This window comes from Oryctolagus cuniculus, chromosome 6, assembly GCF_964237555.1.
Source record: "Oryctolagus cuniculus chromosome 6, mOryCun1.1, whole genome shotgun sequence".
Lineage (NCBI taxonomy): Eukaryota > Metazoa > Chordata > Mammalia > Lagomorpha > Leporidae > Oryctolagus > Oryctolagus cuniculus.
The window spans coordinates 119,627,037-119,650,458 of NC_091437.1; the positions used below are offsets into that span (position 1 = coordinate 119,627,037).

Here is a 23,422-nt window from a genome sequence, read left to right on the forward strand (position 1 = left end):
ACTCTTACCTTCAGCACAGGAGGCAGTAGTGATGGCTTAAGCAACCGGGTTCCTGCCACCATTGCGGGAGACCTGGATGGCATTCCTGGCTCCTGGCTCCCACCTTGGTTCCAGGCATTGGGGGCATTTGGGGAGTGAATCAGCAAATAGGGAAGCTCACTTGCTGTCTCCAAAATAACTTTAAAAATAATAAACATTTTTAAAGGAAGGGGAAATGAAGAGAAGGCATTTTGCCTAGTGGTTAAGATGGCTGCATCTCAGGCCAGCGATGTGGAGTAATAGGCTAAGCCTCCGCCTGCAGCACCGGTTCGTTTACTGGCTGCCCCTCTTCCCATCCAGCTCTCTGCTATGGCCTTGGGAAAGCAGTAGAAGATGGCCCACGTGCTTGGGCCTCTGCGCCCATGTGGGAGACCTGGAGGAAGTTCCCAACTCCTGGCTTCGGATCAGCCTAGCTCTGGCCATTGTGGCCATTTGGGGAGTGAACCACTGGACAGAAGACCTCTCTCTCTCTCTGTCTCCATCTATAACTCTACCTCTCAAAAAATAAAATCTTTAAAAAAAAAAAAAAGAAAAGAAAAGAAAGCTGCATCTCACACCAGAGGACCTGGGTTCAATCCCAGCTCTGGTTCCTAATGCCACCTTTTGGCTCATGTAGACCCTGGGAGGCAGTGGTGATAGCTCAAGCAGCTGGGTCCATGCTACCTACCTAGAAGACCTGGATTCTGTTCTCAGCTCCCCGCTCTGGCCAGCCCAGCCCCAGTCATCGTGGGCATTTGGGCAGTAAATAAGAGGATGGGAGCGCTCTCCATCTCAAATAATTTTTTTTAACTTTTATTTAATGAATATAAATTTCCAAAGTACAGCTTATGGATTACAATGGCTTCCCCCCCCATAACTTCCCTCCCACCCGCAACCCTCCCCTTTCCCACTCCCTCTCCCCTTCAATTCATTTTCGATTCTCTTTATATACACAGAAGATCAGTTTAGCATACATTAAGTAAAGATTTCAACAGTTTGCTCCCACACAGAAACATAAAGTGAAAAATACTGTTTTGAGTACTAGTTATAGCATTAAATCACAATGTACAGCACACTAAGGACAGAGAGCCTACATGAGGAGTAAGGGCACAGTGACTCCTGTTGTTGACTTAACAAATTGACACTCTTGTTTATGGCATCAGTAATCACCCTAGGCTCTTGTCATGAGCTGCCAAGGCTATGGAAGCCCCCTGAGTTCACCGACTCTGATCATATTTAGACAAGGCCATGGTCAAAGTGGAGGTTCTCTCCTCCCTTCAGAGAAAGGTACCTCCTTCTTTGATGACCGGTTCTTTCCACTGGGATCTCACTCGCGGAGATCTTTCATTTAGGTGGTTTTTTTTTTTTTTTCCCCCAGAGTGTCTTGGCTTTCCATGCCTGAAATACTCTCATGGGCTTTTCAGCTGGATCCGCATGCCTTAAGGGCTGATTCTGAGGCCAGAGTGCTGTTTAGGACATCTGCCATTCTATGGGTCTGCTGTGTATCTCACTTCCCATGTTGGATCGTTCTCTCCCTTTTTTATTCTATCAGCTAGTATCAGATAATTTTTAATCTTTTTAAAACAGCATAAGAGGATAATGCAAAAGGCAGGCTCCGAGTCAGAGAGCCTGGACAGGAAATCCAGTTCTGCGTTTTCCAAGCTGATCTGCCACAAGTGGATGACGTCACCTCTGTGCCTCAGGCTCCTCCCATGGAAAATACCCAGAAATTACTCAATAATAAATAGATGCTCTTATGGCTTTCTCAAAAAACACATAATGAGTTGGGAATTGTTATTCTCATTTTATAGATGAGGAAATTGAGGTTCAAAGTTAAGCAGTTTGCCTAAGGTCAAGCAATTTGCTGATAAGTAAGCCAGTCATGCTTCCGACAAGATCTGAATTCTAAAGCCCAAAACTTCTTACAATGCTTTCTACTGCATCCCATTCAGCCTGATAGCTACAGAAAATGGATGCAGGCACAGGCGCAGACATACATGTCCTATATATAATGTATATCTAAAATTTTGTACATGCTGTATAAATTAAATAACTTACTCCATGGTTTCAAAGATCTTTTAAGGAAAAGCTAGGATTAAAATTTTTCTGGACTTTTAGATTCATGAATTTCTTGAATATAGAAAATTAGCTTTCCAACCCAATCTGATTTCATGTCCAAATATCATTTTTTAGAATTAACTCATTAAACACAAATATGACTTTCTTGGGGGCTGCTTTACATTGCTTGTTTGATTTGGAAAAACAGAAACAAGCAACAATCCCAGGTTCCAGCAGATTGCGAAATGAAGTCCATGATCTTCTGGAGCCCCAGTTTCCATATTAACAAATTCAACCAACAACACATCGAAAATATTCAGGACAAGAAATTGTGTCTGTGGGCTGGCTCTGTGGTGCAGTGGGCTAGGCCACTGTTTGCCGTGCCAGCATCCTATATGGGTACTAGGTGGAGTTACAGCTACTCCCCCTTGGACCCAATTCCCTGCTAACACACCTAGGAAAGCAGTAGATGATGCCCCAAGTCTTTGGGCCCCTGCACCCATGTGGAAGACATGGAAGAGGCTCCTGGCTTTGGTTTGGCCCAGCCCTGGCCGTTATAACCATTTGGGGAGTGAACCAGAGGATGGAAGATTTCTCTGTCTCTCTTTCTGTAACTCTGCCCTTCAAATAAATAAATAAATCTTTAAACAACTTTGTACTGTACAAACTTTATTTTTCATCATTATCCTCTAAACAATATAACAACTATCTACACAGCATTTACACTGTAGTAGGTATTCTAAGTAACCTAGAGATGGTTTAAGTATGTGGGAGGATTGTTTAGGTCATATGCAAACACTGCACCAGTGAGAGATTTCAGTATCCACAGAGTCCAGAGTCCATGGGGGCAGAGGCGTGTCCTTGAATCAGTCTCCAATGATACAGAGGGCCACATGTATATATACAACTGCACGTATCGGTTTTCCTAAGTCTAACAACGCTTTTACATTAGCAAAATACACATGACCATGTTATCAGCTGATTTTTACTTCACAGAAGTAGAAATGCGGACAATGATGACACATTTGGGGTTCCTTCTCTTCCAACTCTTCAGCAGCCCAGGTCTTTCTCATGCTGTTCCCACCTCTTCTAGCCTTATCTGCCACTCCCTCCCCACACCCAGCCACGCTGTCCCCTGGGATGGACCTTGCACCGAGCTCCCTTCGGTCCATGCGTTAGCACTTGCTGCTCTCCCCGCCTGGCACCGGGCCTGGCCCAGAGTAAGTGAATTGCTTCGTGAGCGTGGGTTGAGATTATCCTTCCTCAGCTTTGCTTCCACGTCTCCTATCTTACCATCTAGGTCCACTTTATCCATTTATTTTAAAAGCAGTGCATTAGGCTTCTAGTTGTTCCAGATACCATGCTAGGAACTGGGGTACCGAAACAAGGGTACAGGGTTGGCCTTTGTGGAGTTGGACCTAAATCCTACTTCCTTCAGCAAATCTTCTTTGATTTTCAGCTAGAATCCTCTTCTTCTTGAAGCCCATCCTGCCAGTATTTTCTTTAATGTTTATTTGCTTATCTTTATCTACTTGAAAGAGAGAGAGAGCAATCTTCCATCCACTCAAATGGGCTAGGAGTCCAGAACCTCATCCACATATCCCAAATAGGTACAGGAGCCCAGGCACCGCATCCATCATCCACTGCCTCCCAGGATGCATTTGCAGGGAGCTGGACTGGAAGCAGAGTAGCTGGAACTCAACCAGCACTCTGACATGGGATGCAGGTGCCCCAAGCGGCAGCTTAACTTGTGCTACAACACTGCCCCTTACCCTGCATTTTATTTATCATTTATTTACCTGATAATGTTACTGCCTCAACTAAAAACTGAAATCCATCAGAGGAGAGGCTACATCATTATTTTACTTAACCTTTCAGAGATCTTTATATACTGTCTTATATACACTAAGCCCTCAACAGATAATTGTTAAATTCTAAAACATTTGTGATTGTCTAGTTAAGTATGGATATCTAGTAGTTTGTTCTCATCTATAAGACCTTCCAGAACTAACATGTCAAAGGAAAATAACTTGAGATTGAAAGCTTTAAATACATAGCTAAGAACTGGTTGAAACAGATCATCTGTACTTTGATTTTTTAAAATTTATTCAGTTGAAGGGCAGAGGGACACACACACACACAGAAAGAGAGAGAGAGAGAGAGAGATCTTCCACTGTTTCATTCTCCCAATGTCTGTGATGCCACTGGGACGGGCCAGGCCAGAGGCCCAAGCCAGAAGACAAGAAAGTCAATCCAGGCCTCTCACGTGGGTGGCAGCAACAGAACCACCTGAGCTGTGGCTGCTGCTCTCCAAGCTGTGCACCGCGAGGAGCAAGAGCCAGTTCAAACCCAGGTTCTCCCACGTGGGACATGGATCCCAGCTGGTGTCCACCAGCAGGCCAAATGCGCCTCTCTGATTTTTTTCCTTGAGTGATTTTAATCCACAAAAGAAATACAAACAAGTTGAATGACAGAAAAGAACATGAAAATAAAGTGAATGTCTTCTTTTAATCTGATGATCAATCAAAGAGGCTGCTGTCTGGGACATTTTAATGGAATCCGAAAATGTGAAAGTAAAAATGAACTTGTCCTTTACATTTAAAGACACAGAAAAGTTTCCAGTGGCAAAGAGGAGCAATCGCCTTCCCCTCCCATGAGTAGGGTGCTGGGAGTTATCCCAGGACAAGCCTGCCACACCCTGCAGTGGTTGGGAGCACAGACCTGGACCTGGACTGGCGGCTCTGGGACCGGCCCCCAGTGCTCTCCTGTAAGGCGGGGATAATAACGGCATCCGTCTCCGTCAAACAAGCCCTACTCGTATTTCCTCTTTGCAGGGACAAAATTCCCTACTGAGCATCATAGCCCGAGTCACGATGACACGGTGAGAAGCTGTCGCTTCAGACTGAGCTCACCTAAAAGCAACAAGATACAGGCACGTGCTAGATTGCTTCATGAACAGCGCCTGGAAAGGATCGGAGTACAACTCCAGATAATTCGGGCCACTGCAGGTGAACTCCTTGAAATAGCTGATCCCACCAACTGCTTAGAATTCTTGCTGCTTGTCAGGTTTCCTTCAGATACAAGGACTGAATTCAGACCTTTTCTATACCAACTATCTGAGAGTCCAAGCATACTCTTAACAACACAGCTAAAAGGTTTTCAAAAATAGTAATAGGCCAGCATTGTGGCATAGTAGATCAAGCCGCTGCCTGTAACACCAGCATCCCATATGGTTTGTGTCCCAGCTGCTCCCCATTCCAATCCAGTTCCTTGCTAATGGTCTGGGAAAAGCAGTGAAAGATGGTCCAAGTGTTTGGACCCCTGCCACTCACATAGGAGACCCAGATGAAACTCTTGGCTCAGGCCTGGCCCTTGTAGCCATCTGGGGAATGAACCAGCAGATGGAAAATCTGTGTGTGTGTGTGTGTGTGTGTGTGTGTGTGTGTCTTCTCTCTATAACTCTGCTTTCCAAACAAATAAATTAAATAAATCTTCAAAAATAGTAAGGGCAGGCACTTGGCACAATGGTTAAAGACACCAGGTGGGATGCCCACATCCCACATGGGAGTGTCAGGGTTTGCATCTCGGCTCTACTTCTTTCCTATTGATGTGCACCCGGGGATGCAGCAGATAATGACCCAAGTACTTAGGTCCCTGCCACCCACAGGAGAGATCTGGATGGAGTTCCTGGCTCCTAGCTTCAGCCGGGCCCAACCCTGGCTGCCACAGGCATTTGGTGGGAGAATCAACAGATGGGAGATCTCTCTTCCTCAAACAAATAAAAATTTAGGCACAAAAAAAAAGAAAAACAATTAGGGGAGGAATTTTTAAGAGACAGTCTCAGTCCTTAAAATGTGGAGGCACCTTCGCTAGCAGATGTCTCCACGACCACCTGCTGTGACTACCAGCTGGGGTCCCTGCAGGCGAGTGCGTGACCAGAGCTGCGCCTGGCATGCAGGGTTGGTGCCTTCATTTAACTCACCACAGCCCAGCAAACACAGGAATCCCTGCGCATCCCAGATCAGTGGCCAGCCAGAACAACAACACTACAGCAGCTAATATTTATTGAAAACAATTTGCACACAGTGCTGAGATGTTGATATGAATCCTCTTATTGATTTCTCAAAAGCTCCTGAAGCAGATACAATTGGAATCTACCTCTTTTGTAAAAAAAAGATTTATTTTATTTATTTGAAAGACAGAGTTACAGAGAGGTAGAGACAGAGAGAAGTCTTCCACCCGTTGGTTCACTTCCCAGATGGCCACAATGGCCGGAGCTAAGCTGATCCGAACCCAGGAGCCAGGAGCTTCTTCTAGGTCTCCCACATAGGTGCAGGGGTCCAAGCACTTGGGCCATCTTCCACTGCTATCCCAGGCCATAGCAGAAACCTGGATCAGAAGAGGAGCAGCCAAGACTAGAACCAGCGCCCAAATGGGATGCCGGTGCTTCAGGCCAGGGCTTTAACCCGCTGTGCCACAGCACCAGCCCCGGAATCTACCTCTTAAAGATTGAAAATCAAGGGGGGCTGGCACTGTGGCTTAGCAGGTAAAGCCGCTGCCTGCCATGCCAGCATCCTATATGGGCACCGGTTTGAGTCCTGGCTGCTCCACTTCCAATCCAGCTCTCTACTATGGCCTGGGAGAGCAGAAGATGGCCCAAGTCCTTGGGCTCCTGCACCCACATGGGAGACCCAGAGGAAGCTCCTGACTCCTGGCTTTAAATCAGTGTAGCTCCAGCTTTGATGGCCATCTGAGGAGTGAACCAGCAGATGGAAGACACACCTCTCTCTCTCTCTCTCACTCACTCACTCTCACTGCCTTTGCCTCTCTGTAACTCTGCTTTCCAAATAAAATAAATAAATCTTTTTAAAAAAAAAAGATTGAAAGTCAAAAGGTGACATTCTAGGAAGTTCAGAGACTTGCCCAAGGTCCCACTGCCTGTGCTGTTAATCATACATGCCTTTTAAAAAGTTGGGGGAGGGGTAGTGTGGCATAGCGGGTAAAACTGCCATCTGTGATGCCAGCCTCCTATATGAGCACCAGTTCGAGGCCCAGGCACACCTCTTCCAATCCAGCTCCCTGATAATGCTCCTGGGAAAAGCAGAAGTTGACCCAAGTGCTTTGACCCTGCATCCACATGGGAGATTCGGATAGAGTTCCAGGCTCCTGGGTTCAGCCTGGCCCAGGCTCAACCATTGTGCTCATTTGGGGAGTGAGGCAGTGAATTGAAGCTCTTTCTCTATCTCTCCCTCTCTCTGTAAGTATGTCTTTCAAATAAGTAAATAAAATCTTTCAAAAATATATTTAAAAAAAAAGAAAAATCATACTCTTCTCCCTCAGGAAACACAAACATTCATATAAAACACCAAGCATCATTCAACCCATCACTTATCCCTCCAAAGAATTTGAAAAGAGTTTTGTTGTGTTTACTTTGTGATTGCTCTTCCTCATCACATGTTAATACCACACACACACACACACACACACAGGGAGAGCTGTGTCAGCCTGGGGCACTGTTCCTACTGCGAATGTCTCTATGTTGCACACTCTCATTCCCCCCACTGAGTTTCACAAGAGACTCCCAATATTTAATCCAGCCAAGTTTTATGGGTTAAATTGTGCTCCATCTCCTCCCACACGACCCTGTTGCACCAAAAAAAAAAAAAAAAAAAAAAAAAAAAAAAAAAAAAATTCCAGGTGTTGGAATCCTACCTCTCAGATACCTTATTTGGAACCTTTATAGAATTAATGAAATTAAGATGAAGTCATAAGAGTGGGCCCTACTCCAAGCTGACTGGTATCCTTACCCAAAGAGAAAACATGGAAGCAGCCTCGTGTATGGAAAGAACACCACGTGCACAGGAAGCCAGGCAGCCGCAGACCCCGAGGAGAGACCTGGAATGGATGCTTCCTTCACAGGCCTCAGGGACTGCCCACACCTTGATCCTGGACTTCAGCTTCCACAGCTGTGAGACTACTCATGTCTGGGGTTTAAGCCATCCGTTCTGCAGTGTTTTGTTACGGCAGCTCAAGCGAACTAATACAAACTAATACTCTGGAGTCACCTGAGGAAGGTGGCCTCCGGGGGGCAGTGCCCACAATGCTGGGGGGCTTCGCCATTCTCCTGCCAGGCTCCAAAGCCTCCAGGAGACAGGTTCAGGCACTTGGGATTGCCCTACTTTTCTAAGGACAGGAATTTCTAGGTCCCAGAACCACAAGTAACTCAACATCCTAACATTGATGTCTTAGCCCCTGCATACAGCTAACCATTAGGCAAATCTTAAACAGAGACAAGTCTATTTGTCCTTTTTCTTAAAAAAAAAAAAAAAAAAAAAAAAAAAGAAGAAGCCTTAAGTGTTTTCCATACAAAAACAATTCACCTCTCATTCAAGTTTATTCATGCAGTTCCAAAGAACAAAGCAAGTGCAGGAGGGGAGCATGGCGCAATTTATTCTCAAATATCCTAAGGTGGTGTGGGCAGGAGAGAAGGTGACTGGAATTCACAATATCACCAGAGCCAAACAGCACCAAATACCCCAGGTGCCACTTATTTCCCCTCTGTGGCACGCACTGCTAAGCACTGCATCAGTTTTAGGCGAGGCCAGATATGAATGAGTTCCAACTCAAAGCTTGCTCACACCATTACTCATCCGGTGATGTCTGTAGTTTGCTTTTGGAATAGAGAGGGGGGAAGAGAAAACGTGGATATGTGGGAAGAGGAAGGAAAAGGGGGAGGGATGCAAGCATCCCCCCCACCCACATACATACATACACACACACACACACACACACACACACACGAGCTCTCTTTTTCTCTCATTAAACTTTGCAAGATAGATATACGCCAGTCTTGGAATACATGAAAATCTGGATTTGCAAGTACACATAACTGGAGGTTGTTATTTACCAGTAGGCTTCACGATAAGGTTGATGGGCTTGTAGGAAGAATAGATACCTCCTCTGAGGAACTGAAAATGGTTGAAATTGGGGCAGGTATTTAGCCTAGTGGTTAAGATGTCACATGGGCCTGGCACTATGGCGTAGAGGGTAAAGCCGCTGCCTGCAGTGCCACATTCCATATGGGCACTGGTTCAAGTCCCAGCTGCTGCATTTCAGATCTAGCTCTCTGCTATGGCCTGGGAAAGCAGTAGAAGATGGCCCAAGTCCTTGGGCCCCTGCACCCACGTGGGAGACCCGGAAGAAGCTCCTGGCTCCTGGCTTTGGTTTGGTCCAGCTTCAGCCATTGCAGCCATTTGGGGGGTGAACCATCGGATGGAAGACCTCTCTCTCTGCTTCTGCCTCTGCCTCTCTAACTCTGTCTTTCAAATAATAAATAAAATCTTTTTAAAAAAAAAAAGACATCACATTAGGGGGTCGGCATTATGGAGGAGCAGGTAAAGCCACCAGTTGTGATGCTAGCATCCCATGTGGGCACCAGGTCATGTCCCAGCTGCTCCACTTCTGACCCAGCTCCCTATTAATGGACTGGGAAAGAAGCAGAAAATGGCCCAGGTGCTTGGGTCCCTACCACCCATGCAAGAGGCCTGGAGGAAGCTCAGGCTGGCCATGGCAGCCAGCTGGGGAGTGAAACCAGCAGGTGGAAGATCTCTCTGTCTCTCCTTGTCTCCCTGAAACTCTGCCTTTCAAGTAAGTAAATAAATCTTAAAAAAAAGAGAGAGAGAGAGAGAGAGAGAGAGAGAGAGAGAGACATCATATCAGAGTTCCTGGGTTTGATACCTAACTCAACTTCTGACTCCAGCTTTCTGCTAACGTACACCCTGGGAGGCAGCGGTTACAGCTCAAGTGGTTGGCTTCTTGTCTTCTTCTTCTGCCTCTCAAATAAGTTTTTTTTAATTGTTCATTACAATATGAATCACTAGCATAATTCTTATCAAAGAAAAGAATAATGAGTTCCGAGGTATATTACTGAAATGTGGTTCTGCTGATGCCCGGTTGGCATTTGCTCCACCCAGCACCCTGCAGACTGAGCAAGGGAGGGGTCAGCAAGGAAGAAGAGTCCCCTCCTCCGAGCTGCAGGCCAGGCCAGCCCTGAGTGGAAGGGAGGCCCCACTCTGGGGGTGACAGGGCTTAGCACTGAATTCCTTGTGCTGTACAGGTTTACATGGCAGAAGCCCCAGGAGGAGGGCAGGGCAGGGCAGGACCTTCCTGGGTCTCCAGCAGAATATCACCCAGGGTCTCACCCAGCCTCATGGGGTCACAACTTCTCATCTAAGGGGCTTGATTAGTTGTGACAGTGCTTCTTCCTGTGTTGTACAACACACCTTGATGTCGCTTAAAGGGTGCAGATGAGCATTTTGTCAAGGTAATAAAGTCACACATTCTGGCCTTAGAAAGTCAGTAGGAGGAAAGTCCAAATCAGATTTCACCCCGTAGGATTTGGACATTGAACAATTAGACAAAAAACCTTGCTGTGATACTAATTCATTTATAAGGTAGCCCGAAGGCAACAATGTGCAGTCATACTCAAGGACAGCAGGTTAACGTCCTCATTTCTGTAATTAAATCATAAGTGACAACTGGGATGGAAGGAGAGAAAGCAAAAATGAATTTAATTTCATGTAATAAACAGTACCAAACCACGAGGAAAGAAATCCAATTCTTGATGAGGTTATCATTGAAACATTAAAAGACTTGCATTTTCTGAGTATCCGCTCTAAGTTAAGCACTTTGAACAACTCATGTCAGCTAAACAGCACAACAATCTTACGATGCAGAGTGACTGCCCTACAGGGCAGGAAACTGAGGAAAGGTTATGAACTGAACAGAGAGCCCAAGCCTGGCACCACTCAGCCATGCGGCCTCCAGGTAAGGAAGAGGGACTCACCTTTAGCTTAAACCAACCTACGTTTTTGAGTCTTTTTGTCTCTTACACAAGAACTTTAATTCCTAATGTTTTCAGACAATTACTAGATTGTAAGAAGTTATTGACTCAGATGCCATGGATGAGACTACTCAACATGTCAGCATTATAGGATATTTTAAGAGAAATTGAGTGTTCTTGGTACCACGTACACAACAATCAGGTATAGCTTAGTCTGCTATATGTTGTTGAAACAAAAACTAATCAACTTTAATGTAATTAAAGCCTCAGACACTGGGTGGATATCTGTTTCTATTAAGTTGGTATGTTTTGTACCTAAGTAAACATTACTGTTGTTTGTTCTCACAAATAACAAATAGATTATCTCACAAGTAACAAATAGATTATCTAAACAAGGAAATAGGAGATTATGTATGAGTAGGCTAGCCCCCATTTGAAACTCAACACCAGGGATTTCTGAATGAATGCAATTTTAGGCCAACAAATAAATCTATGTATCTCTCTCATGTAAACCAGCGCTAGTACGAGTGTTTATTTGTGGACCTTCAGAGAAGTGAGCAGGCTGATGCCTAGCCTTCTCCCTCAGTCATCTCTTGACATGGAAAAAGCTGGGGGCTCATTCCCCTTTCCACAAACTTCCTTTGACAATGGAACAAGAGGCTGAGATTCTGCCAGGATATATTTTGGGTTTTTGAAGAGCAGGGAGGAGGTGATAGAGATGCACCTTCCCTTTGAACTAGGATGGCTTCTTTTAGGGGTCATCACAGTGAATTTCAAAGGACATCATCTGCACACCTCACCTGAAGACATATGGGAACCACAAGAGACTTTTAAGTGCTTCTTACAAAGAAAAAACCATTTTCTTATTCCCTTTTGACACTGTTGTGTCCCACTTCCTTGCTAGAAAAGTGCTTTCCTACAGAACGAAAATCATTCTTTGTCTGGCATCACTTCTGCCTTTCCCTACAGAATCAAACAGTGACTTTTCGGTTTCATCTGAGTCACCAACTTGGACTTCCTCGTGGAAAAGGGAGATGGCATCACTGAATGTCTACCATATGCCTGACAATGTAGTAAGTTATTCAGCTGCTTGTGTAGCTTACCTCTCGCAAATCTCCAGTTAGACAAGTACCTCCATTTTATAGATGAGAAAATCAAGCTTCAGGGAGCAAAGCCCTCTGCTTGGAGCGTACTGGCTGGTCATGACAAACCTGCCCAGCCCTGAGGACTCAGGAACTGCATGTCCTATGACCCACTATAAACCCTGACTCAGGAAAGGCTTCTGCTTCCTGGTGAGAGCTGAATGTCATCTATTCCCCCTGTGGTATTAATGAGGCTTCTTTTTTTCTTGAAGAAAAATAAAGACAATAGAAATGCAATGCATTCCCTGGTAGTTCAATCTCCTGCTTGATATCCCCCACCACAGAGCCCATCTGTCCCCATAAAGTCCTTCATAATAAAGAAAAGACTAAAACAGACAAGGACTAGAGTTTGGAAGACACCAAGCTGAATATAACTTAACTTCACAACACAGTCACTCACCATCAGGTAGCACATGCACCAGCAAGGCCAACAGCAGCACCAGGATCTGACCAACACATACACCACCTTCCTTTCCCAACTGCAAAGGCAGCTCTAGTTCCGTCTTCAGTCCTTACCCCAGCTCTTTTCTACAGAGACTATTTCCCCTCTCTACTCCCCTCCACACTGGGTCCCGGACAGTAAGATTCCCAAGCTCAAGCTCCTTCTCTGGGAAGCAGATAGAACAAATGCTGAATTTGTAAAGACTGCATCTGAGAATCGAAGCCCTTTGCCAGAATGAGAGTCCAACTCCAGTTTCTGGAACACAAGAATCCCAGAGCATCGTTAGATTAGGCACTTTTACAGGTTCATCACAAAGGAGTGGGTATAACACTTGTTAAATCAGAGAAGTCAACCTTCCTTTAACTCCACTACCAACGTTGATTCAGCCAAACCCACTTCTTCACATGAATGCATAAAACATCAACTTATGAAAAGAAATTGTGCCCTGCCAGCAAAACTTGCCACACCAGGAATAAATGTCCCTTCCAGCACAGTTACATAGCCCACCTCAAAGATTAAATTTGTTCAACAACTGCCTAAGTGGTCCCACTCCCCCAGATATTTTGTCATCCTTAAAGAAAAACATTATTGACATAGTTAAGAAATGTCCATCCTTACCTTTCTGTAAGTAACAAAATGATGGTTAAAAAATGCCTTCCATTCGTTTGTTGAGACTCTCACCGTGACTTGAGTCTCTCCCAGGAGGTCACTCCTTCAACTCTGCTCTGTCTCCCGGCCTCTCCCTTCACCTTCGGTCAAACATTAACCATTAACATTTTTATTGATCTTTATGAACCACAGGGCATCATAAAAGGTATCATTATATTCACTCCAGGAAAGAATATAACAAAAGCAGTCTCATTCACTTGCAACACATCTCAAAAATAGGTTGCCAAAGTTTTTAGTAAAAATGAGTAAATTAGAAGACAGGGAGAAGCTGGAGTGAAAAGCTCTTTGTGTATTCAACCATCCCCAGGATGTGAGACCCAAGACATCAAAGACAGTTCTGTTCCCATTTTGCACCCCCCGACACAGGAGACTCAATCAACAAATATTTGCATAGATTCCATTTCAGACACAGAAGGCAGAGCACAGGGTGCCAAGCCCGAGTTGTGACACAGTTCACATAAGAGACAGCATAAATGATTCAGGCATGACCCAAGACGTAAGCTGGCTGCACCTGCTTCTGGAATGCAACAGCCCCCATCACAGTCTACATGAGACAATCGAAAGTAAACTTTCCCCAAAATACAAACTGAGTGCTTTTTTTTCCACAACTCCAAGAGTGAATTTACCCAAAAGTGAGTTTTTTCATTCAAAATGAGGTGCTTAAGTAACTTATACAAGCTAGTACCCTGAGGTTTCTTAAGCCCAGCCCTCTTTTAGACCAATTTCTGATTTCTACTCTCCAGTCATATGGAGAAGAGAGTCCACAGGGAGGGTTAAATGTCACCCCTTCTCCTCTTTCTGTGGACCTTCTTATGTTCATTTCTGGGTGTCTCGTGGGCTGTGCTCCTAGCACACGGAAGCACCAGGTAGCTCACACACTGGATGGGCTCCCTCCTTCCCAGATCCCAGGAGGCGGCTTTGTGAGGGCTCCAAGGCACAAGTGGGAATAGGCCTCACTCACCCTGGGAAACCTTGATATGAAACCACCTCTTTGCATGACAGCGGTTAGAACACTCGTGGAGTCACAGGTCCAGGAAGGACCCTTCTTCCCTTTTCTCACAGCCAACATCCCATTTAGAGAAATGGTGTTAGTGAGGCTAATTACTTCTCAAATTCCGAATACCTCTGCCCTCCCATCATCTGCACAAAAGGACCTGGTTTCAGGAAGTCAAGCAGTTTCCTCTCACTGCTGTGGGTTTCCCTTTCTGGAATTCATGACAAGCATCGCACAGCATTGCTCTGAAAGGAGTTTTCTTCTTCCCTGGAAACCTTTTAATAATGTATGTTAAAAAGTGCTCTTAAATCTAAGTTTCTGGGGCAGGAGTTTAACTACTTGGGATGCTGGCATTCCATACTGGAGTTCCCGGTTCCCGTCCCAGCCACCCTGCATCCAATCCAAGGTTCTCCTATTACATGCCCTAGGAGGCAGCAGATGGACTGAAGTACTTGGATCCCTGCCACCCTTGTAGGAAACCAGGACTGAGCTTTTGGCTCCTGGCTTCAGCTTGGACCAGCCTTGACTACTGTGACCACGTGGGGAGTGAACAAATGGATGGATAATTTTCTGTCTCTTTGCCTTTCCAATAAATGAAAACGGTTTTAAAACTGTCAGATTTTTTTGAAGTGCATGTATTGTTTTTAGTTGTTAGTGCTTTTCAGCAACAGTATTCATGTTGATGGCATGTTAGTACATCAACTGCAAAATATGTTTGCTCATTTAATCTTTGCAACCTGTCTATGAAGTGGGGTTCAGCTTACAGATAGAACGTGGAGGTACAAAGAAGTTACACCTCTTGCCCAAGTCTCACAGACTTAGGGACTATATAATTAGGATCCAAAAACCTCGGTCCGATTCCAAGCCCAAAGGATTTCTCACAACTATAGAATCTATGGATTACTTTCCTCCCAGCTCCACATGAGTAATAAAAAAAAAAAAAAAAAAAAAAAAAATCGAGAGGGAAGAAATCTCTCTGCAGGAGCCCATTCCTGCTGAAGACGGCTAAGACCCGACACTGCGCTTCTTCGCACATCCTGTGCTGTAGCCTCTGGTTTCCTGCTTGGCCAGGCTGATTAAGCTCTGAAAAGGCCAAAATCAGCTACCAGGGAAATCAACAGGTGACTGCAGCCCTGAACTGTGAGGTTTTCCCTGTACTCTTTGGCAAAACAGCTTCACGTGGCTCTCAGAGTTGTGAATACCTCCCTTACGGCCCTTGTACATTCTTCTCGATTAAACCCCAGGAGTTAAGAGCATGCACGTTTTAGGTTGAATACCGCTGCATTTTAGCCATCTGTTGTGCAAAAGTGAGACACTGCTGGTTCAATATTCATGACTGATAAGAATAATAGGTCTAAGGACATGTACCTGATAAATATTATTGATTTCATTTTCCAGAGTAAAGGAGATATGATTCATGTAATGAAAACAAGTGAACAATTAAAAAGGACTTGGGAAATTGCTTCTGATGAACAGATTACTGGTGGTGAAAATATTTTATCACTTTTGTCTATGCAATTATTTTAATTATTCCTCCAATATTAGCTCTAAAAAAAGAAATAATTTACACACTATGTTAGTAACCAATAAAATCTAGATAATCTCCCAGACAATAATGCTATAAAAACTTGGATTTATTCTTGAAATTCAAATTGTGGGAGCAGGCGTTTGCTGTGGCAGTTGACACACTTGGCACACCCATCTTCCATATCTGAGCGTCTAGTTTGAGTCCTGGCTCTACTCCTAATTTCAGCTCCCTTCTGATGCACACCCTGGGAGGCAGCAGGTACTTGGTTCCTGCCACCCATGTGGGAGACCCCGATTGAGTCCCAGATTCCCGGTTTTGGCCTGGCCCAGCCCTGGTTGTTATGAGCATTTGGGGAGTAAGTCAGGTGATGAAAGATCTCTGCCTGTCAAATAAATAAAAATAAATACAAATTTTTTTTAAAAGGTAAGGATATTTTATTAAGCATGCTTAGTAGGGGCCGGAGCTGTGGCGTAGTGGGTAAAGCCGCCACCTGCAGTGTTGGCATCCCATATAGGCACCGGTTCCAGTCCCAGCTGCTCCACTTCCAATCCAGCTCTCTGCTATGGCCTGGGAAAGCAGGAGATGGCCAAATCCAAAGCTTTTGTGGTCATCTGGGGAGTAAGCCAGCAGATGTAAGACCTCTCTCTCTCTCTGCCTCTCCTTCTCTGTGTAACTCTTACTTTCAAATAAATAAATAAATCTTTAAAAAATCCTTAGATTTAAAAAATTTTATAGTTCTAGTATTTCTATTTACAACTCTAAGTAGAATCTATGAATGCTAACTTTTTTCATTGTTCATGTACTTCTATTTTAATGTTCTTTATTTGTACATTACATATTGCATATTTTGAGAATATTTTATCTGAGTCTATCAACATACAAGCCCACCTAGCAAAAGTATTCAATAATTTTAATTACTTAATTTCTGTTTTGCTCTTGTTAACTTGACGTTGGCAGAAACTTTATCTTCTATCAGCTCTTAGTAACTATTTCTTAGCCCTAAAATTCCTTCAGTTATTTAACTCAATAATTCCCAATAGTCAGGATTACCTGTAGGCTCAACCACAGTGATAGGAACACAAATAAGCAAATGATTTTGCACCCCCCCACCACCAGGATTTTAGCCTTCATTGCAGATTTATTTAGTAGGAGGAGGTAAACTAATTTTCTGTTAGAGTTTCAAGCTGGAGCAGAATCTTCCCTGGTTACTTTCACTGACCAGGTCAGAGTTCTTTCCTGATGAGCAAAATAGCTCCCACGTTCGTGTAGTCTTTTGCTTGTTTCTGATTCTCCTAGAGTTTGAGTGTGTTTGTTTATTTGTGTGTTTGGCAGCCTTTTCATTGTTGTTTTGCTCCCAGATCACTTTCGGGAATCATTGAAGGATTTAGAAGCAAGATACAGCAAACCACTAGTTCCCAATAAGAAACACTGAACCACACGTAATACTCTTGCAAAATCTTTGCCAACAGCCAAGCTGCACTTCCTCCTAAAAATATTCAACAAAGACAGTCTGGGCCAGCAAAGATTTTCTGGGGGGGGGTCCTAGCATCTACTCTGACAGAAGTGAACCCACTTTGCAGTGATTGATTCTAAGAATCATTTAACTCCATCTGCAGATGGTGGCTCCAAGCCCCTGTCCAGTAGCAAGGCCCTTTGTTGGGCTCCAGTTACCCAGGCCGAGACGTTACTGAAGAATCCATAGATGGACTGGTTAGTGAGTACTCACATCCTCAGCTGAACACTGGACCAACGCCTTCCAGGGCTGTCCAACCTGGGAGTTTATTGACATTGGGCTATGATATCCTGATTCAGTAGGGCTAGGACGCATCCCAGAAAATCAGATGTTGGATTTCTAATGCAGGTGATAACTTGGGCCCTTCCACAAGAAACATTAGCATAGGGATTCTGTGCTGTTCCTGTCAGTGGCTATTCCTTAGCAACACCTATACTTGACTGAGATGAATTAAAAAAAAAAATCCAGAATAATCAAGACAAGGGAGTAGAGGAGCTGAAGGATAGGTGGTTTCTTTTGGGGATGACAATTTTCCAAGATTTATTGTGCTGGTGGTTGCACAGCTCTGAGAATATACTAAAGACTGTTGGATTGCACACTTTAAGTGGTAAATGGTATGGTATATGAGTATCTTAATAAAGCTACCATTAACAAAAGAAAGATTCCCTGAAACCAATGCCACTTGGATATTCAACATAGAAGACACAGGCTAAACGTTTCTGATCTCTAGCCTCATCCCTGCCTAACATTTGTGACCTATTATCACAGATGTTTGGGGATTTGATCCACTTATTTTCCTTTAAATACAAGGGTACTTTAAAAACTTTGTGGAAAATAAGTATTATGAAAAAAAACTATACAAAGGTTTCAAAACTTTTTCTGCAAAGTAAACTTATTTGTAAATTTCACTTTTTTGTGAACTTTCTGAAATACTCTCATATGTGAATTTTCACTGGTTTTACCTAGTATTTGATATTTATTATGTTCTACTTTTTAAAGAGCATTTCAGGACATGATGATTCTCTTTTCCCTGAGCAAAGCAGGAGAAAAAAAACCGTGTGACCCCATGGCCTTTAGTGCCTGCCCCCACCGGGTAATTCAGCCCAAGCCGTCAACACTAGCTGAACTTCCTGACTTCACTGCCCAAACAGGAGGCCGACTTGCTTGTTCGCTGGCTAAACCTAGAAAGCTGGGAGACCAAGGGGCTAGATGTTCCTTCCTTTGGTTCTCCTTTCAGGATCACATTCAGCCTGATCCCAGAAACAACCCAGCAGAATTTCCGGAAAAGCTGTCTTCTCTTAAAACTAGAATTTTCTGGTTGCTGTATGAGGACACAAAGGAACTGAAATGCCCACAGGAGTGGCCCCGCTCACAGAGGCAGGAGCAGGGAAGGATGGGAGCCCTCTGGGATTGTCCATGAATGTCAGCCACACCTGGTTCCCCCGCAACAAGACAGCGCCGCCGTGGCCCCAGTAGAGGATCCCTGCTTACACCATTGGCATTCCACTTAGCCCACCTGCTGTTGCTTTACCCCTTGTTGGACTGACCAGCTTCTCAGACAGGATATGAGAAGCAAAGAGAACTTCCTGGAGCCAGAATTCTCTCTCACCGGATTCACTAGTATAAGATATGAGTTACCACTGCATACAAAAGAAAACCAGTGTTAACAATGTAGGACTTGACAAAAAGTTAACCAAACGCTACTGTTCTTTTCCATTGCCTATAAGAGTTTTCTGAGAGCAAATAATAAATGTTTAGTCTAGGACCTCTCAACCCTGGCTGCACAGAATCGCAGGGATTCTGAAAGCTGGGGGTTTGGGTGCAACGTGACAGCAATCATGTTTAAAATTCCCTTTGAGCGTAGGTTCTAGTCCCGGCTGCTCCACTTCTGATCCAGCTCTCTGCTATGGCCTGGGAAAGCAAAAGATGGTCCAAGTCCTTGGGCCACTGTACCCATGTGGGAGACCAGGAAAAAGCTCCTGGCTCCTGGCTTCGGATAGGCGCAGTTCCGGCTGTTGTGGTCAATTGGGGAGTGAACCACTGGATGGAAGACCTCTCTCTCTGCCTCTCCTCTCTCTGTATAACTCTTTCAAATAAATAATTTTTTTTAAGTCCCTTTGAGTCCACTGTGTTGCTGAGATTAAGAACTGCCCGTTGAATGCCTACCCTCTACCAGGCACTTTTATAATTGCTCTGTACATATTATCTCATTTAATCTTCACAACACTGGGAGACAGTCGCTATTGCTTAGGTACAAAGAAGATAAAAGTAGATTCTCTGAGGTTTGAATCAAGCTCACATTTGAAAAATAAAACCAAAACGTCCAAGTGCTGTGTTCTGGAGCATTCCAGGAACAGCCATGGAACACGTGGCCTGCAGAGCCCGGCTTACCTGTGAGGAACGGCAGTCGGACAGGGGCGGCTCAAGTGCACAGAGAAGACTGCTCGGCTCACAGCTCCACAGCCTAAATGTCCCTGCCTCCACCCCAGCTGCCCTTCCGCCAGTTGTCGCTGCACTCACTCTCTCCTGAGTTACGTCAGTGGGAGACCTGCTTCAGCTGAGAAACTCGCTCAGGTGGGACTTCTGGCAACTGACCGCACCAACCACGCTACCCCAGACCTCTCCAGCTGACAGGCCTTGATCCTTAACTTCCTGCTGCCCTCCCCTGTCCCAGAGCAAGAGCCTCACCTGGCAGCCACCCTTTGCTCTCCTTCAGCAGATCTGGACGGTCATCCTGTCCCGCAGTGAATAGGAAGTGGTTAGCTTTTCTTAGCACAGCTCAACACGACAGGCAGGCCAGCCAATGTGATGCAGAGGTATATATAACTCCACAAGCACCCCAACCCCACAGCAACTGAATTATCTCAACTCAGTGGGTTTCCTAAGCTGGCTCCTGCCCTCCATACTGAAAATCCTCTCCCGGACTCGGATGGGATGTGGCTCCCCACATAACAATGTTGACCTGCTGATCTCTGTTCTGGAGTTTAACATTGACCTACAAGGACTTTGGACTTTTGAAAACTAATTTTCTGATAACTTTGGATTTGGGGGTCTTTCCGTTGTGATCACAAAGTAAAGGAATGTAGGGAGAACCATCAGGGCCCCAATCCCAATGGGATTCAGTGTCCATTGCCACATTTCCTGAGCCTGGTATGAGGCAGTGAGACTTTATTCTCCCCGTCTTGACTCTGGCCCGTAGGAAATTAGTATTTTCTAAGGTATAATGTTTAAGACCACAGACCCTGGAGATGGGCAGCCTGGGACCTGAATCCCAATTCCAATGCTACCCTCTGGCCTCAGTAGTAATCACCACCATGGATATGGAAATCTGCCATGACTCAGCTGAGGAGGCGAAGACTCAGGTAGAGCAGAGGTGTTGGGGAGCCATGAACCCTGTGTGTCTGAAAGGGGTACGAAGTTCTTTAAGCACATATTGAAGGTGGAAGGAGAGATCCCAACATTGTGTAAATAACTTTTCTAAAGGACTTATAGCTCTGTCCCCCAAGCACACTCAGACCAGAAACCAACAGCAATTAGCCTTATCTGTCACAGCCCAGGCAACCAGGAGGCTGAACACTCGATCTGATGCTATTACGAAGATCATTAGAAAACTTTATCTCATCAACTACAAAGGAAGTCAGAAAGTTAAGTTGAATCCTCGTATAAATTTCTATTTTAAAAATACAATAAAATAAAATACAGCGAACATCAGTGAGGCCTTGAGATGAGTCATTAGACTTCAGAGTGAACAGGATTTGAACCCACTGTTTTTGCCAATGACTTCTGGAAGCCTGGTAGACTCTCCAATTTCTGTTCACAGCTACCAAAAAGCTGCCCGGAATATACAGGCCTGAAGCAGTGTCTTCATAACTGGCAAAGCCTTGGACTCCTTCCAGTGATACCCTGGGACACTTTCCCAAGAAAGGTTACTGGGCAAAGGGACACATCCAGACTGCCCTGCCCAAGTGCACGGTCTCTCTCCGTGGCAGAAGCTGCCTGGAGTCACTATGGCTCTCCTGAGGTCAAAGAAGACAGCCGGAGGTGGCTCGCCTTAGCATTTTCCAGGCCTAAGTCACTGTGCCATGTTCTGTCATCATAAGGAAATGCTTCTCTTATACAAATCTTCCAGCTATTAAATGGGGGAGAGGATGAGAGGTGTGAATATTACCATTTTGTAAACTACAAAAATAGGTCTAGGCAAGGGTCCTTGATGGCTGCCATGGCACAGAGAGACCCCCGGTCGCTGTGCACTTCCTGGTAGACTACTATAATCCAATACTACTTAGGGAGGGCTCTTACTGAAAAAAACTCTGTCTGGATCAGATCCAATCAATTCTAGAACACAGATTAAACAACGTCAGAGATCTCTTTGCTGCGATGGCATAGAAGACACAGAGACATCCTCTGCACGGCACTGTTTTATTCCAGTTTCATGAAAGCAAAGGGTAGCTTGGTGCAGACCGTTCTACAGGAGTTTAAGTTAACAGGGTCCACCTGGGATACAGCTTTCCGGTGATTAATTTCATGGAAGGATAGTGTAGAAGACCCTGAGGAGTATACGTATCAGATACCAAACACCTCAGCCAGGCATTTTCCCATTTTAACAATGTGTAATAGAAAATCGCAAACAGAAACAGAAATAGTGAGGACAACATAACGAACCCTCTTGTTAGATCATGCAGCTTCGCTGATTATCAGCTAATATTTCCTGAACTATAGCATGTACCCCCCTCTTCCAACCAAAGCATCCAAATTGGCTTCTTGGGGGAAAAAAAAAAAGTGGTCTTCTGTGGAGGTAACCCTCTGCACTATTCTGGAGGAGGTAGAGTGGACTTCCCTTCACCAGGAATACAGGCCAGACTTGCCAATTCTTACGAAGAAGTCTTCCAAAAACTTACGGAAAAATGCATATTATAAAAGTTACATGTAGACTTCAGACATTCACTTTTCCTTGAATTTTTTGAAGTACTCTCATAATGTCAAGCATCCACTTTGCTCTTCCCCTGACTGGTTCCAAAATAAAGAAGCTCTTCTACTTAAAAAACGTTGAGTTTTAGAAAGATTTTTTTTTCAAGTCCATCTGTGCTTAAGTCTGAAGCAACACCACTTAAGTTGTCTCTAACACCAACCGCTTGTGGTCAATAATTTGATGAACATTTGTTGTTATTTTTTTAGTTTCCAAAAATTTATTCATTTTCATTTTACATGAAAGGCAGGGAGAGATCTTCCATTCACTTGGTCATTCCTCAGTTGCACACGAGAGCCAGGCCTGCGTCTGTCCAAAGCCAGGAGCCTGGAACTCTATATGGGCCTCGCTTGTGGGTGGCAGGAATCCCAAGTACTCAGGCCATCACCTACTGCCTTCCAGGCTGCACATTAGCAGGAAGCTGGAATCAGAGTGAAACTGGGACTCAAACCAGGCTCCAATATGGGATGAGGGCATACAACGCAGTGACTGAGGCACCGCATGGAACAGCTGCCCCCTGCTCGGACTCCTGGCCGCAGAGTCCCTGTGCGGAAGACAGGAGTCATAGCGGTCACTCCTTCGGTCAGCACCTCGGAGCAACTGCCCTCTGGACTCCAGCCACCTGGCTGAGCCTGCGGCTGCGAATGCCCTGTTCTGATCAAAAACCAAAATGAATATGGGAGAGAACCACTCCTCCTTCCACACACCGCTGTTATGTTTCCCATAGGTCAGAGGCTTAAATGTTTAAAAATAACAAAAAAGGAAAAGGGATCCTGTAAGTACGAGTACCAGAGGAAGACACGGGTGAATTCCTCCAGAACCAGGGAGTAGAACATTTTTCTTATGCCATACCAGCTAAAGCCTATTATCCCACATGGATGCTGGTTCATGTCCCAGCTGCTCCACTTCTGATCCACCCTGCTCATGACCTGGGAAAAGCAGTGGAGGACGGCCCAAGTGTTTGGGTCCCCACCACCCATGTGGGAGACTCAGATGAAGCTCCTGGCTCCTGGCTTCATCCTGGCCTAGCTCTGACCATTGTGGCCACTTGGGTAGTGAACCAGCAATGGAAAATCTTTGACTTTTAAATAAATAAATACTTACTTACTTTTAAATAGCTTAGACCCATGACATCTATGTCAGAAATTCAGAGTTCCAGGCTCCTGGCTTCAGCCCAGTCCAGCCCCGATCATCATGACCATTTTGGAAGTGATCCAGCCTGTGTGTCTCACTCTGCCTTTTAACTAGAT

The 23,422-nt window shown here is 44.8% G+C and overlaps 1 protein-coding gene across 1 annotated transcript in view; it reads right to left on the minus strand.

Annotated features, from left to right (window-relative positions):
* CDH17 (cadherin 17) overlaps positions 1 to 13,276 on the minus strand; it is an 81,914-nt gene extending 68,638 nt beyond the window's left edge. Inside the window, exon 1 of the mRNA XM_002710691.5 lies at positions 13,121 to 13,276. The gene's annotated coding sequence lies outside the window, so the exon portion shown is untranslated. The remainder of the gene's footprint in view (positions 1 to 13,120) is intronic.
* Between the last annotated feature and the right edge of the window lie 10,146 nt (positions 13,277 to 23,422).